Consider the following 18,293-nt stretch of genomic DNA (forward strand, 5'->3'; position numbering starts at 1 on the left):
TACTGGATTTCACAGTTGTTCAGCTGTCTTCAATGTTACATTTTGATTAGTCTCAGACTGTGCATATCAGAAATCTAATTTCATTCTCCTACAATACAAACCACTGAAATTGGCGTCATGATTTTGCAAATTGTATCTTGTCCATTCACTCACTCACAATTTTGTACATTGCATCTTGCTAATTTACCTTCCCTAGTAGTGGTAACATGATAAATCATTGAGTAAAAACTATTTACATGCAAATTTTTTTAGAAACATGATCAAAATGGCAGACGGCTGAAATAAATAATTTTAGGTTTACACATCTTGATCTCTTCAGTTTTTCAAGGTCAATGCTTGGCGCACTATAATATAAGATGGCTTCAAATTAGCCTACATAACTTAAGGATGAGAGGTCATATGGCTACAATGGTTTCTATAATGCTTTAGTCGGTCAGTTGTTCTATGAATAATGACATGGGTAGGGTTTGTATTTTAAATTTTACCCCTATTCTATTGACAATGATTCCCATGCTGATCACTTTTTTTGCTATATCATTCATGGGTTTAGCTCTGCCAGATATTCAGGCAATATAATGCATTGTCAACACACAAAGCATACTCACCTAATCATATTTTTATTACTGCCTTTGCTTTGTCTTTAACAAGCTGACCTTCAGACTATGATATTGCATTTGAGTTCATAATTTATCCTCAGTTGAACAGTAAGACCACATATGGTGCTTTTCTACAGTCAGAACATTTCCATATCTTTATGCTAGACACACAGTAGATTGCTAATATTTTTAAGATCATTTTCACTGAAATCGATCCTCGATCTGTTCAAACTCTTCTCAGAAATTCGTTTCAGCGAACGTGGTATTTTGACCAAAAAATGAGAAATTGGACTAAAAATTTACATGTGAATTTTGTTGTAATTTTCAAAATTAGATCATCTCTAGAAAAGTCAAAATCAAATTTCAAATCTATTGACAAATGATTTTAGGCTAACTGATGTTTGACTAAGCACAAGAAACACTGCTTTTGTCTTGTGTTACCGAGCAAACAAAAGGATATTGAAATGCATTATGGGTAAAAGTTGATTTCTCACCACAGCAAGAGTTTGACTTAGTGATCAAATACATACTTTCAACTACAATATTATTGTTTTCATGGCAGGAAGTTCTGTTTGATCATGAAACTGGCAAAACTCATACATCTATCGACTTTTAGGTATTTCTGGTAAACAATTTCCTGTGTAACCAAAAACTCTACTTTGGCTTCTGTAATCTTATGTGTTCTACCTTTAGAAATCTACCATATTCAAAATATGGATGACCACATAATGCTTTTAAGACTCACTTTAAGTGACACAATCATATTTTAGGTACCAGGAATTCCATGTGTATCTTTCACAATCATTTCAACAAATCTGATTGAAATCTCCCATGGACATTTTTTATACCAAATTTGAAAGCTCTGGGACAGGTGGTTTCAGGGAAACAGATATTTCACCAAAGAGAAAGAAATAAATCTTTATCCTTACACACATACATACATACATCCTTACACACATACATACATACAAATTTCATTTTAAGAAACCTGGAAATGTCACATATCAATAATTATTCCAATTACCGCTGATTTTGTAAACCTAACCAAGCAATCTCGTTTCAGTTCTTTAGTATTGTACTTTGTACAATACTCAAATAATGACTTAAAGTTGAACCTGATTAGGAGAGGACCATTTTATTTCTGAGGGTGGAGGATGGCAACAATATTTTGTTTTTCCGTCACTGTGTCAGTCCTGCATAAAATTATTTTTTTCTGTACACAGAAGTAACACAAATGTGCTGGAACAATTTGTTCCATTTGATCCATTACAAGATCAAATTACATTTTTGTTTCCTTCACCAGATGATAATTTTTACTACCCCCCCCCCAATCTTACAACCCCCCTCGAAATCAAATGGTTTATCCCTAAGCATTTTTGAGAAATCCCGCTGACAGACAGAAGGGCAGAGAAACACAGAAAGTGTTCCCCATTATTGGTATCCCGGTAATCTATGTTTTTCTGTTCTATATGTGTAGATGGACACATACTGGGATGATGACAGCAATGAAACTAGGATGTTTGTTGATCAAAGGAAAATTTATCTCCTGAACCTTCAACCAACCCCATAACCAAGTCCATATGCATCACTAATAGCAATGGGTTTGGGCTGAACCCTGGCATTGACAGGGATGACAACATTAATTAATGACCAAAATTTGCATTTTCACAACTAGGTCTATGCTTTGACTAAACATAAGCACCATTGTCTGAGATTTCATATAAATTACAAGACTTGGTGTTCTTTCTCAAAAGGGGTTACAGATCACAACTGCCAGATTTTATTTTCCTAAGAATTTAATAAAAGGAACTTACAGTTCTTAATTTCTATGTCATCCACTTCATGCAAGTCCCCAGCAAATAGATATTTGAAATATCAAAATAACATGTATTTTGAAAGAAATTTTAAAATAAAGAGTGTACTATTTTCATGATTATTCTGCAGCAGATAAAAGATGTCCATAGGAATCAAGTTGACTTGGACAAGATTTAATATCCAAATGAATACGGTTGTGACATTATGAACTGGAAAACATCAGGAATCACAGGTATACAATATATACACTTGATTGATACATTTACACATACATGTACTATAATTACCTGACAGCGCTGCATATCACATAAGACAGGGTAATACACAGACAATGACACATTGCCTCAAAGATATAAGAAATCATTATGAAATGTTTATGGAGTTTACATTTACATTTACATTTACATTTACATCAATGACTTTTTACAATGCAGGGATGATAAAAATGGCTGTCAGCTGGCAAAAATAACCATCTGTCAATTGAAATTTGCTGGCCATGAAAATTACTCGTATTTTAGTAAAAAAATCGGACACACTTCCCACAAACTTAATGTGCTTACACACTACTTGTAACCACCTTATTTTTATTTTCTACATCCCAGCATTGTATATCATTCACAATACGATATTCATATTCCGAGCAATTTGATAATACACAACAGCATCTGATATTTTATATTTAAAAGCCTAACCACACTACTTTAATTTCAAGTTCATGAAAGAAACCACCCCTGACTGAGATGGATTTAAGACATGCAGTGGAGTGGAAGAGCGGCGCTGTCTATGGTTGGATGACTGAGGTGAAAACACGTATACAATGTGAGTTTAATAAGAGGATTGAGTTACAGTGGTAACATATGGAAAGTATTTTCCGTAGTTTCTCAATGCATATACCAATAATTGAATTGGTATAATCAGAGCTGGGCAACTCAGGAAAAATGATTGAAAAGCTAGAGCTTATTGCCACAATGAAAGGTTTACTTTATTTTAAACCGAAAGATTCAGCCGCATGTGGGTGCCAAGCTACCTCAAACACCAGCCACTGATTATCTTAAAATATTTTCAGTTATTTGAAATACATTTTATAACCAAAGCAAAAAAGTCAACACCATATGAACTTAGTAAACCTTTAAAAACCATTACTGACATATGTTCTAACTTGGATTCAAAGTCCTCAGATACTCAAAGTTACCGAGACCTTAGTATGTTGTGGTTTGCCATAAACAATTTATAAAAATTATGGTAAGCATATCAGACATATTACAGAAATGATGACAGGAAAGGCTGTATCAAATACATGAAAGAAGCCTTGTACATCACGTAACGACCATTAAAGTGGAGAGAGTATTAATATTATGTGACAAGATACTATACAAACACATAGCTGATACCTTCACAAGTCTGGAGGTAACATTGAGAAAGTAGTGAATATGTTCATAGATAAAGGTATGATTATTGTATCTAGACTTAACACACTCTATTATGATTACTTTGTCATGTTATTCTATGTTATGATTATGATACTGATAAATGATACACCACTGATAGTAAAATAGAATAAACTTCTTGTTGTGGTACATTCATTGATAACTGCACTGTACTTTTCATTTTAAACTTGCTTACCACTAAATTACTGGTGGTCAACTTTTCAGCTAACTTTAGTACATTTAACAAGCAGCCTAGTTCTGTGGATTACTACTTACGTTACACAATTCAAAAGAGATAGCTCAATGAGGCAGCTTTAACTGTGAGTTTATGTAGTAGTTACCTTTTAACAAATTCAGAAAAAGTGAAAGCTGTAACCCCGAAGGGAAGAAAGTACAGCGGTACCGTGATTGGCAAATAATTACCTACAATAAATTTAAATAGCAATTTCTCATGATGATATATGTAGAAAATCTTTATTTTTTTGAACAATTCATTTTTGTTCAGTAGTTGTCTATTTCAAGAATCTACAATAATAACACGGAAGATATCAATGGAACTCTCTTTTTTAAGAAAATCAAAGATATAAACGGTGAGGCTTGTGCTTGCAAAATTATCCATTTTATAATCAATAAGAAACAATAATTTGTTCAGGATACATGCATAGCTAGTGAGTGGTTAGCAACTGACTGTAAATAACTGAACGGCAATGGGCTCAGCTGTTTTGCATTGTGAAGCTGGATGTCTATAGATATATGAATGAATTGAAAGACTTACAATGCATCTTGTGGTAACATTAGAGATGAAACAAGCTCTGATGATTAATGACTGGTTTCACTTACAGATTGAACCGTCTGTAAATGTTGTTACTGCTGGTTGTAATGTCTGTATTATCAAGCTTCATTCATGTGTGCCCAAAGCTCGTCATCTGAATGTTTTGTGGCTATGTACATTTGTACAGACTATCACTTACACCTGAGTGGACGGAATTTTGTTGACGCTTCATTGAAGTCTTATTACCTAAATAATTGTCTTGTATAGAAATGAAGTTTGTTATTTATTTTTTGTATCATATTCTGTTTGAAGGTAACTCTGCTTCCATTGTACAAAATAAATGTATTTCCATAAGAGGACAAGTAGGATCTTTGCTGACAACTAGTAAAAGCAGCTTGATTAAAGTAATTATTTCCATCTTTGAGGGGCATGTTCAGGCTACTGTTTATATTTGTTGCAAAACCATTGAGTATTTGTGCATTGAAATATTGAATGATACAGTTTCATCTCTAATTCTGCTTAAGACAGGAAAGAAAGCTATCTTTGGAGTTGAAAACAGTAATTTTTAATCTGCATTACTATCTTTGCCTTAATAACATTGTACAAGTAACAGCACTATGGTAAACACTTCAGCATGACCAAATATGACAGCAAAAAACAAAATCCATTTTTATATGGAAATAACGTAACATGTTCGCTATAACATCAACAGATGGCATCTAATTAATTTGTAACACTTGCACTTTATTACAACATACATTGTCACTGCACTGTACTCTTATTACAAAATATTCTATCACAACATTGCACTATTTTAATATGCATTAATTCTTCTTGAAACTAGAGGACAGAATGCCCTTATAACGTATAGATGCATTTGCTACCGGTACATAACGTGCTTAATGTAAAAACATTTGAAAAATGTCACTGCATTTTAATATAAGGCACCACCCAAGAAATTCACAGAAGATTGAACTGGCAATAATAAATTTTATATTGAAGCAACCCAAAAATGTCATTATTAGAACATTTCAAAAATGTACATGAAGCAAAGTATAACAACAGTGCTATGTGTAGCAAATTACAAAGAATGTGAGAATATCTGCAGCCATCTAAGAGACTACATGCCCAAGACACCAGGAACATTACCAGATGCACTTTAGGAAGTAATCAGCACTGACTAAGCTGACCATGATTTTCAATAATATAAAGTCACTTCATTATGAGTGTCTAAATGATTTATCCTTTTGCATAATAAAGGTCTTTTGTAAGTGTACTGTATGAACATGTTATGTACGATGTATATAAGTATGCATACCAGTATACTGAACTAGGAAGTTTGTGTCTCTCACATAATAACATGCAGCTGTGACAATACTACATCATTAATAGTTAGAATTGATATCTCCGGATAAATATCAACAAACACTGTATTATTGGGGTCTGCTTACAAAGTCCTGGCTCTAAGATACTGAAGTGGTATATTGTACTGCAAGATGTAAGCACGGTCATCACGCCATCAAAACTATCAGAGTTTATTCTGTTTTCGATTGTCATCATGATTACATAATTCTACAATGAGTTCAATTCAGTTTATAAATGTTTTTCCCCAAGGTCAAAGATTACGATATACTTTCCATGCTATTAATTGCAGATAATGTGACATTCAAGTTACAATACAATGCTCATTTCTATGCATCTTTCAAATAATTCTTAGTATATGCTACATGTATGTTTCTTTCAGACAGGAATACATGTATGTGGAAAAAATGAAAGCACATTTTATCACCTAAATATGACAAAAAGTTATAATATCAACAGAGCTTTAAATATCAATGTAAACAATTTACATTAACAAAATTATCTTTTCATAGTATTGATTCTAACTTTATTTATTTATTATTTATTTGCATCTTTTGTTTATAGCATATTAAAAAAGGTATCACAAGAATATTTGGGTCTTTAAGTTCTACAATGGAATTCCCTACAATTACTGTGTTATTGACAGACTACAGTAAATTACTGTTATCTGTTCTTTTAAACCACCAATGTCAACAAATCAAAGCAAATGATACTTGGAAAGCTGCTGTGAACATCAGCATGTATGGGGGTCACACTCACAGTCATGTCATAATCTTTGTCATGGAACTGAACTGACTACAGCTGATTGTCATCGAAGTTTTCTAAATTTCAATGCATGAAATTGACAACTTTTTCTTGAAATATGGCAGACGCATATCATAGGAAAGCTTAATATTACACCACGTGATTTACATCACTTTCTTAGACAACTTCACTTTAAACTCTCTTTTAACCTTTCAGAGGTAGTGTACAATTATGTATTAACATCCACTATATTTTGCTTGCATCCTAAACTGCCAAAATGATCACGGTAACATTTACTACAATGTTGACATGGGCAGGCAAATTTCTGCTTTGTGGCATTTGACTTAATACCAGAATATGGTTCTTTCATGATTAGTTCACATTTCAAAAAATTAAATGTATCCAATTACTTAACTAGAATCAAGTAATCAACAGTTTAATGTGCGGTGACTACTTTCAGAATTTACATACCCATTGCAAAATGACTGTTTTCATTTCATCTGAGACAAGATGTGGTCTATACTGTACCAATGCATACAAGACTAAATGCAATTGGCTAAGAGGACAATGAAAAATACCAAATTGAACTTAGAAGTAGGTTAAGAATAACCTAAGATATGTAAAGCAAAGCACTTTTGTGCATGTTTTCTTGAATCAAGTGAATTGTAGACAGTAAAATCTATTAATTGCATCAACAAAGCTATAAATTGAAAGACATTATTTTATCGATTTTAAAATACAGTAAATTCAAAATAGCTGTAAAAACAGAGGTTGACTTTTCTTGTCTGCTTGCTGTGCTCATGTAAGTGAAATATCACAACAGAGAGATGCCATATTAGCAGAACCTGTTGGTCAGAGGGTGCATTTGTATTTGGCGGTACGAGGCCAAAGTGTCAATTTTCTAAGAGTGGTTTATGGTGTTGTAGTGGAGAAATTAGGTCATGCACTGTTGTTGCATACAACTGCACGTAATAGTTGGGAGATTTGATGAACTTGGAAATCTAATATAGTTATGGTGATAGTATGTGATGATACATGTACAAAGTAAACGAATAACGAGTACAGTATTGGAAAGTCCTTGTATACACCATATATGCAAGCACAGATATCTGAGATATTACAGAGATGAAGTTGTTAATATAAATGATTTTATGGAATAGGAATATGGAACACTGCCGGTTTGGATTAAACCATTCCATATTAATTAAGGGTCAATCACACTCAGGACAGATAAAATTTTGTGTGTACAATGTTTGTCTTGTTCACTACTTGCCATTGTCACAATATCTTTCTCAACAATGATGTGAACCTAACAAACATGAGCTGGGCCAATATAATTGCTTTGGGCATGAAATATACAAAATAATTACTGACATCAACCCTACATCAGTCTGCACAACAAAACAAATTAGCATGCACATGTATTGATTTGAATAGCGCACATTTGCATAGATGCAATAAAATTGGAGCTGATTTGTCTCCATGTAAAGCTTTGACTTAAAATGGTGACCATAGCGGATCACATAAAAACAATTAATGTCCATATGTAATCTTTCTTTTTGCAAAGTTTGAATCACGTCAGTCATGGTATAAATGAGCAATTGTTGTCAATGACTGCCGATGTATGGATGGGACCAAACTTATAGATTTCCTGTTCTCAGGTGATGATCCAATCCACTACAGGAGCAGAAATGTGAATAAGGCCAGAAAGAAAAAATAAATTGTTCATCAGAATCGCTGCTTCTACTTTGCCTGATTTGGAATTTTTTTTTATTTCGGCAAATACATACTTCTGCATTTCAGTGATTTGCTGTGCATATCAGATTTATTCTGTGCACATGTTCTAATACTCAGAATATGTTGTGCAAACACCGACTGTATATGTAGTTCCCTATGTTATTGTTGAGAAATATAGTGTTGAATTCAATAACCAGTATCAGTGTATCTTGTCTGAGATATTTCTGGTTAGCCTGAAAGGGGAAAAGATTATTTTGCATTGTTTGCATCCCAGCAAACAAATCTAAGGGACCGCAGTTACCTTTGGCCTGAAAAAATTTTAAAAATATTTTTGCATGCTGCTCCTGAACCTTGGTCCAAAAAATCTGATGAACAAGATTTTTTTCCTCTGGCCTCAGAGTATATTACATCAGTGATAATCAGCATATACATGTATGTGATTGATCTGAATGTTGATTTCAGCATAAAATGAATCATGTCAAAAACTCACCTAAATTAAGACACGTGTTTCTAGTGTGTAGCACTGTTCATTTTGCAACACAGCACACTGATGTCTATTTTGGTTCAAAGTACTGTACCTGTAAATTGTGAAAAAACAAAAGATTTCTTTTACTTTAAGCTGTAGTACATATTAACATATAAATGACCAATTCCTTGCAATGTTTTCCTTGGTGCACATGTGTTTATGGTATTATCATAATTTTGTCGCAACATTAACTAAAATTCATAAAATACATCAATGAATAATGTCATTCTACATTACATTTTTTAAATGTGCGTACAGACTTAAGAAGTCAATCTGGTATGGAAGTATGGTCCTACTATGTAAAGTATGCAAGGGTCAAAGGTCGCGCCCAGTTCATTTTTGTTGGCAGTGAAAGAATAAGCCTCCATATCATCAAATAAAAAATGTGTTTATCTCCTTCTGATAAAATTACAATATCTATGCAAGCATAAATGACAACTTTCACAGTGAAATTTCAAAATGAGTATGACAGTGATATTAAATTACAAAATACGATTCAATAATTTATTGCAGGATATTTTTGTTCCACTCCACTGATTTTGACCTTTCTAGTGTGCAGTTATAACATTCTAAAATTGACAGCAATACATGTGCAGAACAAACAATGTAATTTTCCATTATTGTCACACCTTAAAAACAGCACTATACAGTAAAACCACCATTAAAAAGTTAGCCTGTCTTATGTGCACAGTATTTTGCTCTCATTATTTACAACAAATCAAAATCTTGATGGCAAGCTCTAATCTATTTTGAAGACCATTCAAAAGCATAATTTTTAATATATCAAGTACGGTATGATAAACTGTGAAACCGATATTAAATACACCAAGCATTCTGGTAAATAAACACTCTAAATGTAATACCATACATGTTAGGATAGTTGAAAGACAGCGTAATCATATATTCCTCCATCTTGGAAGTAATTTTGACACCATTTTGAAAGTGCACTGGCGTGTACATGGTACATGGGTTTAGATTTATTTAAAATGTACAATGATTGATCATCTGTCTATCACAAGGGAATAAACATTGTGTGTTTCTCATATTTATACTCGATGGAAACTAAAGGCAGAGTTTTTTGTGCAACAATGTATAATGGTTGAGTATTGGATTCAGAGAAGACTTTATTGTGACTCGTTCCATTGTTTGTAGTAAAGTGTTCACTGTCAACCATTCATCTGAATGGCCAGAGGTCAACACCAAACTACCCAATAGTCAATACTGCGCTGTGAGAGGCAAGTGTAGCGCCGCAGTGTACTCGGTTCGCGAAAATTCAAACGGCTGTCTTGCGAGGCAACAGCTACACTATCTCCATCAAAATAACACCCTTATCAATCTGTGGGGCAAATTATTTTTGAAGAGAAATAAAGCAACAAGCATTGAACGATTCCATCGACGCCTGTATAAATACATACGTACAGCAAAGCTAGCGACAAGACAGCAGAGCCCGCTACTGGCTGTACTATCATAAAACCGTAATATAACAAAAGCCATGCCGGACTCAGTAGGGGAAAGTCGCTGATCTTTCCTTCTATGGTAGACTTCCCTTAACAGAAACAGGCGGTCTTACCTCAACCGATAATGAAGTCCACATCCACGATCAGCACAACGCTAGAGTTCCGCATAAAATTTGTAGATTTCCCAAAACAAAGTAGAAATTAACGCTCATGAAGACAGCAGCGCCGGATCACACATGCTGTGACAGGTAGTATATATCCTTCCGCCACGGGCTCGGCTTGCCGCGCCGGTATTATATTACCTTTTGTCCAGAGATAAATTCATAAAATTTCACCTAAAACATAAAATGCGAATAAAAGTATCGATGTTATTTTGATTCCATCGAATTCAAGCAGGGCAGTCGCATTGCCTTTTGCTGTCCTTTTTGTTTGCTGAAGTGCCAACAGAAGCCATACAAAAGGTGAGACGGTCCGACTGTGTAACCTCATTTACATAAGTCAGTTTCCGGTACTAATGCAACCAATGAAAACGATCCTGATTAGTCCTGGTACATAAGTGTTATGGTTGCTCATAATCTAGTGTCAAAATAGAGATTACCTTTTCGGATGAGCAGCTTGCCCAGCGCCCTCCGCTCACTAAAAACCTATGACATGTATTTGTGTTGCAAATATGTGGCCATTGCGTGGCTGAACATCACATGAAATTGTGCAAAAATATTCAGACTATTTTTAAATTCATCAAATTACAATGTTTAAAATGAGCATAAAGATTTCTAACATGTATGAAATCATAAGCTATTCATGCCTATGATAAGCTGTACTTGTGTGTACAACGACTATTGGATAGTCCAGTGCTTTTGAACTGGTGACCAGACCACACTCCAAAGTCTGTACAAAGAACTTTGTTAGGAAAGAAGATACTTCTGAAGGGAGCACAGAGTGGAATCTGTTGTAATAACTTAGGCTTGAATCAAACAACTCATATAAAAGGAATGGGTAAGAGATATCTTTTGCCTCATTACAGATATTTATTTGTTCATTCCCTTTTTGACCTTTTTTCATGAATTTTGTTTTAATATGAAAAGTAGTTTGCATTGTTTGAATTCTAGAAACATGCTGAAATACTAGTCAACTGTGCACAACTTTTAATTCCACTTCATTGCAGTCAGACAAGATTAAACATTGAGTGAAACAGGGTTTGTGATCTTCACTAAAATCAAGTACTGTGTACAACTGCCAAATATATGGCTGAACATACACTGTTATCAAAAGTTTGGACTTCATGCAAGCTTTTGTATTGAATCCTAATTTAGCCGATGCCTTTCATATAGACAAGAATAGCTGCTTTTCCTTAAATTGTGGCAATCTTTATGTGTATACGGAATGCAAATTTTGGCGGGAAAAAATAAAAGCACTCTAAGGGTTAACAACACCTGAAGAATTTCAAAAGTTTTGAAAGTCTCATGATGATAATTGCTTTATTTTGTCATTCACAGAAATCCTGAAGGGAATTTATAATAGTTATACCACTCTCCGCCTCGTGCCCATTGTTCTAACCATGCTCTCTAATTTCCATAACCGAATATTTTATTATATACCACCTGGCTTTCTTTTGTTTAAAAAGTGTCCAAAGTACAAGTTCTTTTGTTTAAAAGTGTCCGATTTACTAGTAAATCGGACACTTTTAAACAAAAGAACTTGTACTTTGGACACTTTTTAAACAAAGAAAGCCAGTAAATTACTAGTAAATCGGACACTTTTAAACAAAAGAACTTGTAAAATGGACACTTTTTAAAACAAAAGAAAGTCTCTTTTGCGACGATTAAAAAAACAAACGCGAGACATTATACCAGAAGAAATTTATTTCACCATTAGGTACAGAGTAAAGACACTTTAAAAGAATCACTGGACTGAATTAATTTTGCACGACTGTACATCTCAAAATTAATTACAGGTCACCGTGAAATAACGGTATTGATTGCAAATATCACTTCTGTGTTAAGGCTATTGTTATCATGATCATTCGAAGCTGAAATTTAAGACTTCAAAATCAGTTATAAACACTGAATGTAGAGATTTCAGTCGCCTTTGGTAAAGTTAAATCCAGCTACAGGCAAACACACACGCAGTACCACAGTCATTGTGGATCTACACGTATTTTTTTTGTACTTGCAGTTTTCTGTTGCACCTGTCTCTGACGTAGCTGTGTAGCTTGGTCTTCCGATTGTGGCCGTTAGCACTGGCGTGACAGGGGGACTTTTCTTTTCCATCTTAGGCTTTGGTAGTTGAAGTGCACCGGATACAGCTTTCATTTGTACTTCATCCGCCATATCGAAATACGTAGAGCGACTCGGCAATTGCGTGTATGCTGCTCAAAGTTTTCGACCCAAATGCGCAAAGCGTGACTCTAACGTCGATCTGCAAACACCTTTTCACTTCATTCAACCAACCAATCAATCAAACATAATTCATACAATTCAAATCAAACCAGGTGCTCAACCACGTCATCGCACTACAATAGCAACACATGTCAACTTTGTTTTATCCAATCATGGGTTATTTTTTATACTTGCGTTCAACAAGGTGTCAAAACGCGTCAATGTTTTCCTGCCAAAGTCTCAACTTGCACTGCACTAAAATTGCAAATAAAAGCTTTCGGCGTGCAAACAAGGCTCTAAAACTCGGCAAATTCGTGGTACAACACGGTCAGCGAACTCGTAGTCGGCGGTTTACGGAATTTAACGGTACAGTTTGCCATAAAACTCCTCGGCCCTGCGGGCCTCGGAGTTTTACTGGCAAACTGTACAGTTAAATTCCGTAAACCGCCTCCTACTCGTCCGCTTACCTATAGTTAACCGCTTGTTCAAATAAATAGGGAATTAGTTGAATGAAGATTTATGAAAGTACCCCTCATATGTAATCTATAGAAATTGAAATGCAGAGAAAAGCAACTAGCTATAGGATTGTTGCTATTGTTCTCTTACTGATTGCATGATACTTTCCATGTTGGGGCGTCGTCAGTAACTTATGACATTTGTGGCTGATGCTAACCTTGATGATACAGTCATTACTGATTAAAAAAAGCAAGGCATCAAATATTTTGTAGCATCATAAACTGTTTTACTGGACAATGTGATACACTATGTATACAAGAAACAAATCATATACTGTTTCAAGTGCTTTCAGACAGAATTTTAAATGGCCATGGCAATGCATTATGGGATATCTGAAGGTCTTGAGTTTAATTTGTATAATAAAACATAAGAACAAACAGACTATTTTTTAATCATTAAAATATTGGTCTTTATTTATAATTTCATGCTTTGAACAACAAGTATTTTTCTACCATGAAATATAATAAAATGAATAGAGAACATTGGTTTCGCAGCATATAATGAAAGTCTTCTTTCTGAAACCATGAGATAAGAACTTTGAGTGGTGTATCAATGCCAGATGTGGCACAGAAAAGTTCTGATACTCACTTGATACATAATGCAAGGAGTAATTGTTATTATTAAAGTGGTTAAAATTTATCAACAAATGAAATAACTGGCGATTATCAATTGCAGTACAGTTAATATAGCGGTTGAACTACTTCCAGAAACTGACAATCTGTTGTAAAAACTGATTTGTAGTACTGATAAGAAATGAACCCATGAGTATGCTGTAAATGCTAACCATGATACACCAATGCCTCAAGATTGGGTTCTCTCTGATAATGGTAATTTTCCATTTACTGATTTGGCACTGATGCAAAGAAATTTACAAAAATTAATGAAAATGATGTAGAATTTGTGAGTTACAGTGCACACTGCAAATAAACAAGTTGATTCATTAATTGAAAGGTACATTAAAGCAGTTACATTTTTTGATGTCAACATCTTAAATCCATAGCTACAGAATTCTGTAATTTTATTACTTCATTGATTCAGTCTACAATAAAATAGTTTATATCCTTAGAGTACTCTTTTGTACACAGAATACGCAAAATCATCAACTCTGTACTTGATTCTAACAAATGTTGCCCTGTTCTTCCTGATGTATAGATTCAAACTCCTGCTGTGATGAGAAGTTGACTGTTTACTAACAATGCATTTCAATATCATGCACATTGACCCTTTAAAGCGATTTAAGGTAACGAGATATGCTTTGATAATTTGCAGTCTTGTATGTTTTTATATACCACTACGGTACTAAATTTGAGCAAAGTGTAGCTGTTGTGCTCTATACATTGCTCTGACTGATTGACATTCATCTTGCCACATAAATCACAATAAATGTTTGACTTTGTCAATGAAACTCGATAAATGAATTCTAATTACATGATATAGCGCATGTTTTGGAGTTTTAAATCTACCCAATGATTGTAGATCTGTTCATTGATAATGGGCCCTGGAATCATTCTCTTTCATGGTCAAAAACTTACTATAGAATGAAAGATGACATATTACACAGCACACACAGAAACAGGTCATGTGATTAAAGTAACAAAGTATTCAAGCACATTATACATCCTATAATTGGGGTAATTTCGGCTTACTTGTCCATTTAATAGTAGTATAATTGTAATTCAAAAAAGTTTGCTGATTCCTTCATTCACCTCAAAAAATCCCAATGAATATTAATCAATCTGAATCAAAGTGCAAATCACATATGATAATCTTGATATGCAGAAACTGCCACAACAAGTTAAAAGGTCAATGCACTTTCTCTCTCGCCACATTTACAGTAACCTGGTAACACAAGTACATATTAGTGATATACCAATGACAGGCTAATTATATATGTTGGCTATCTGAGAAACAAACATATGAGTTGTAATTATAAGATTCACTGATACAAAAGGTGTTGATTAAAAGATCTAACAGAAGATACACACTTCCTGAGTTCATCAGTTTCTTTATCACAGACTAACATACTCATCTTGTGTTATAGCGGTAATTATGCTAAACCCTCTCTGCACAGAATGGCAACCATAGAACAAATATAATGGTATTTCCTCATTATTCTATATTTTCAAGAAATAACTTCACTAACTCTATCAATTTGGGATGGTTTATGGAATTTTCAATCCACTTTGTCAGATCACTGGGTTGGGTACTTCCAACAAGTTGCTGGACTCTCTTCACCAATTCTTGTTTCTCATCATTATCGAGATTTTGTAAAACATCAATAACAGATTTATAGTCATCTGCAGTAAAGTAGCCAACAGCAGCTCCTGCATAAAAGAAAGAAGCTATGACATTTTGGATTTTACAAACTTGATCTACAACATGAAGGTGAAATCATGATGACACTTTTCTTGTATACAATCTTCTCTTGCACCAAGTTTGGCAATTAATTTGATCATTTGATCTGCAGCTAAGCTAGCTAGAACATATGAATTGATGGAACAATGGATAAATGGATGTAATGAAACTGCATATTTAAATCAAAGTTCTGATTTTGAGAGATTAATCTTCCTCAAGAAGAACCATGCCAGTGTTTCCCATTGAAAGAAATCTCCCAGTATTTGGCCCTTTTTTGAACCACAGGCTTTAAAGATCACCAAAACCACTATCCTTTGTTGAAAGCATGGGTGTAAAGAAGTACATTCCCGATACCTGTATAACAATCAAATTGAATTGAATCGGGGCATCTCTAGACTTTGCTGGTCAAGTGAACCATAGACCCTGGAGAAGGTGTTTCTCTATGGTCTATCAGTGAACCTTGTATGGACTTTTACCAATGGTATAACTGTGGCATTTTGGCTGCTTAAACTTCACTCTAGAGTGGTGGAGCACAAAGAACAATAAGTGATCATACAATGGCAATCTTGTAATAGTTATACATACCAAAAAGGCCACCTGCCAAAGCACCAATAGGACCACCGATCACTCCACCTGTGATGGTTCCACCTGCAGACCATAGCGTTTGTTTTGTAATCCCCTCTACTGATTTCTTGAGTTCCTCATTGGTTGACATAAGTTTCAACAAGTGCTCATGATAACGATTATAGTCCACCATCTTTTACCTTGGTTTAATAACATAGAAAAAGTGCATATAAAACTATTACTAAAACCACTCAAAAGTACAGTTAATCTGTGTTTCTGCATCCCTGCATGTTTGGATTTTGGGAAGTTTTGGGACAATACATAAACTTTTCTTGCAAAATTTCCTTTGTTAGCAACGTTTTGTTGCAAAACCAATCCATCACTTTTTCAGATAGATGATGGCAATTGCAAACAAAAAAACATCTCATCTCTGCTAACCCATTTTTACTGTGATGTGGCTACAACTCTATAAATACTTGTCCTAATTTATGCCTCTGTGTTTTTAGAGTCATTTCCAAAAGTGTGGATGAAAGCAAAAAAGTAGTAAATTATAAGAGAACCATTTGATTTCTAAGGGGAGTGAATGATGATGAAGGATTTTTTGGGAAAAAAAATTGTTGACAGGTGAAGGAGAAAAAAATTGGACCTATAATGGCTAAAGAAAAACAATTGTTCCAACACACATAAGTTAAAAAATTGTTGCCACTTTGTTGAAATCAGCAAACTGGGAAATTTGATTCTCTCATATTTTCTGGAGGCATGATGCCTTATATGGTAGTTTTAATATTTTCAACATATGTAAGCAAGTCCTATGTTTTTTGCCAGGATTTATAATACAAAAATCTAATTTAAATCATTGCACTAAATAGGCATTTGAACTAAGCACTGACAAAATCAGTATTTAAATAAAGGGGACTATTCGACTTGCTCTGTTAAAAACAGTGAAAATTAACATCGCATGGCCAGTTTTAAAAATAAATGTTTACTCCCCAAAGAATTACAGAAAACTACAAGTTATTTATAGGTACAGATTAGAACCAGTGATCATTGCTAGTAGTATTATGAAGCAAATGTTAAAAACTTGGTTTACCGGGAAATAAAATCGCATTGCTTTTGCTTACAGAAAAAATAATTTAATGCAGGGCTTGCTGACAATAGAAAAGCAATGCTGCTATACCTATTTCCTCTGTTTCCTCCACCACCCACCCACTCCTGAGAAATCAAATGGTTGTCTCCTTATTGCCTAAAGTCCTGAGTCTTTTGGTGTACAGTAAAACATTTGCATACGTTATAACAGACGGAAAGCAAATGATGCAGGGGTTTTTATACAAATAGTTTTCCTATGTGACAACGCTATATATGTACTTTCTCTGTACTGAATTTTGTATGGACATGTATGCAGTCCGAATTAAAGTTATATAACAATATAGTAAATCATAGACCCAAGAGAAAACTGGAGACTACTAGGGTCTATGAAAAACTACAGGCGCCCGTGGGCTAAGTAGTCTGCAAGATCGATCGATTTTCTGCTCGATATATCGATCCCGAGATTCGACCTGCCCGCCACTGCCACCTATTAAAATACCAATATTTAGTTGACAGTGGCGGACAGATCGACTACGGGATCGATAGATCGAGCAGAAAATCGATCGATCTACCAGACTAACCCGCCCACGGATGCCTGTGTTCATCTCGTTTCTACCTCCAGTCCATCGACAGAATGGATTGGAAGGGGTAGGAAAACCATCCATAGCATAGACGAATGCATGCCGTGAGTACATTCCTCTGCTCTGTTCTACGACAAGGGCGATGCTCGTCTGCCCTTATCAATCATGATCCAAGCGGCTGATTGACCATGAGATTCTCAGTAGACTCTTTCACGGCACCTCGCTTGCTAATAGCACTTGCACCATGGCTGGTGTAGCCTCAGCAAAGCTCTGCACAAAGCATAGCCCCTATATACATGTATAAAAAACGGACACAAAACGACGTGACGAAGCTGAGCACAGCCACGGTCCACAGTCGCTCGAGAGTTATTCAGCTC

At 34.7% G+C, this 18,293-nt stretch overlaps 1 protein-coding gene and 1 long non-coding RNA gene across 5 annotated transcripts in view; both read right to left on the reverse strand.

Annotated features, from left to right (window-relative positions):
• LOC139120819 (LIM domain-binding protein 2-like) overlaps positions 1-10,915 on the reverse strand; it is a 49,185-nt gene extending 38,270 nt beyond the window's left edge. For 2 of the 4 annotated variants that reach the window (XM_070685390.1, XM_070685392.1), the window contains exons 1-2: positions 10,550-10,899; positions 8,944-9,031 (exon numbers count right to left, since the gene is read on the reverse strand). The gene's annotated coding sequence lies outside the window, so the exon portion shown is untranslated. Of the gene's footprint in view, positions 1-8,943; positions 9,032-10,549 lie in introns of all 4 variants that reach the window. The other 2 variants (XM_070685389.1, XM_070685391.1) reach the window with 2 other exon arrangements.
• A 2,799-nt stretch (positions 10,916-13,714) lies between these two features.
• Positions 13,715-18,293, reverse strand: LOC139120820 (uncharacterized). The gene is made up of 3 exons (XR_011549149.1): positions 17,952-18,293; positions 16,271-16,449; positions 13,715-15,654 (listed from the first exon to the last, which is right to left on the reverse strand). It is a non-coding gene; the product is annotated as an uncharacterized lncRNA (long non-coding RNA).

Source organism: Ptychodera flava, chromosome 20 (genome assembly GCF_041260155.1).
Source record: "Ptychodera flava strain L36383 chromosome 20, AS_Pfla_20210202, whole genome shotgun sequence".
In the NCBI taxonomy this organism is placed as follows: Eukaryota; Metazoa; Hemichordata; class Enteropneusta; family Ptychoderidae; genus Ptychodera; species Ptychodera flava.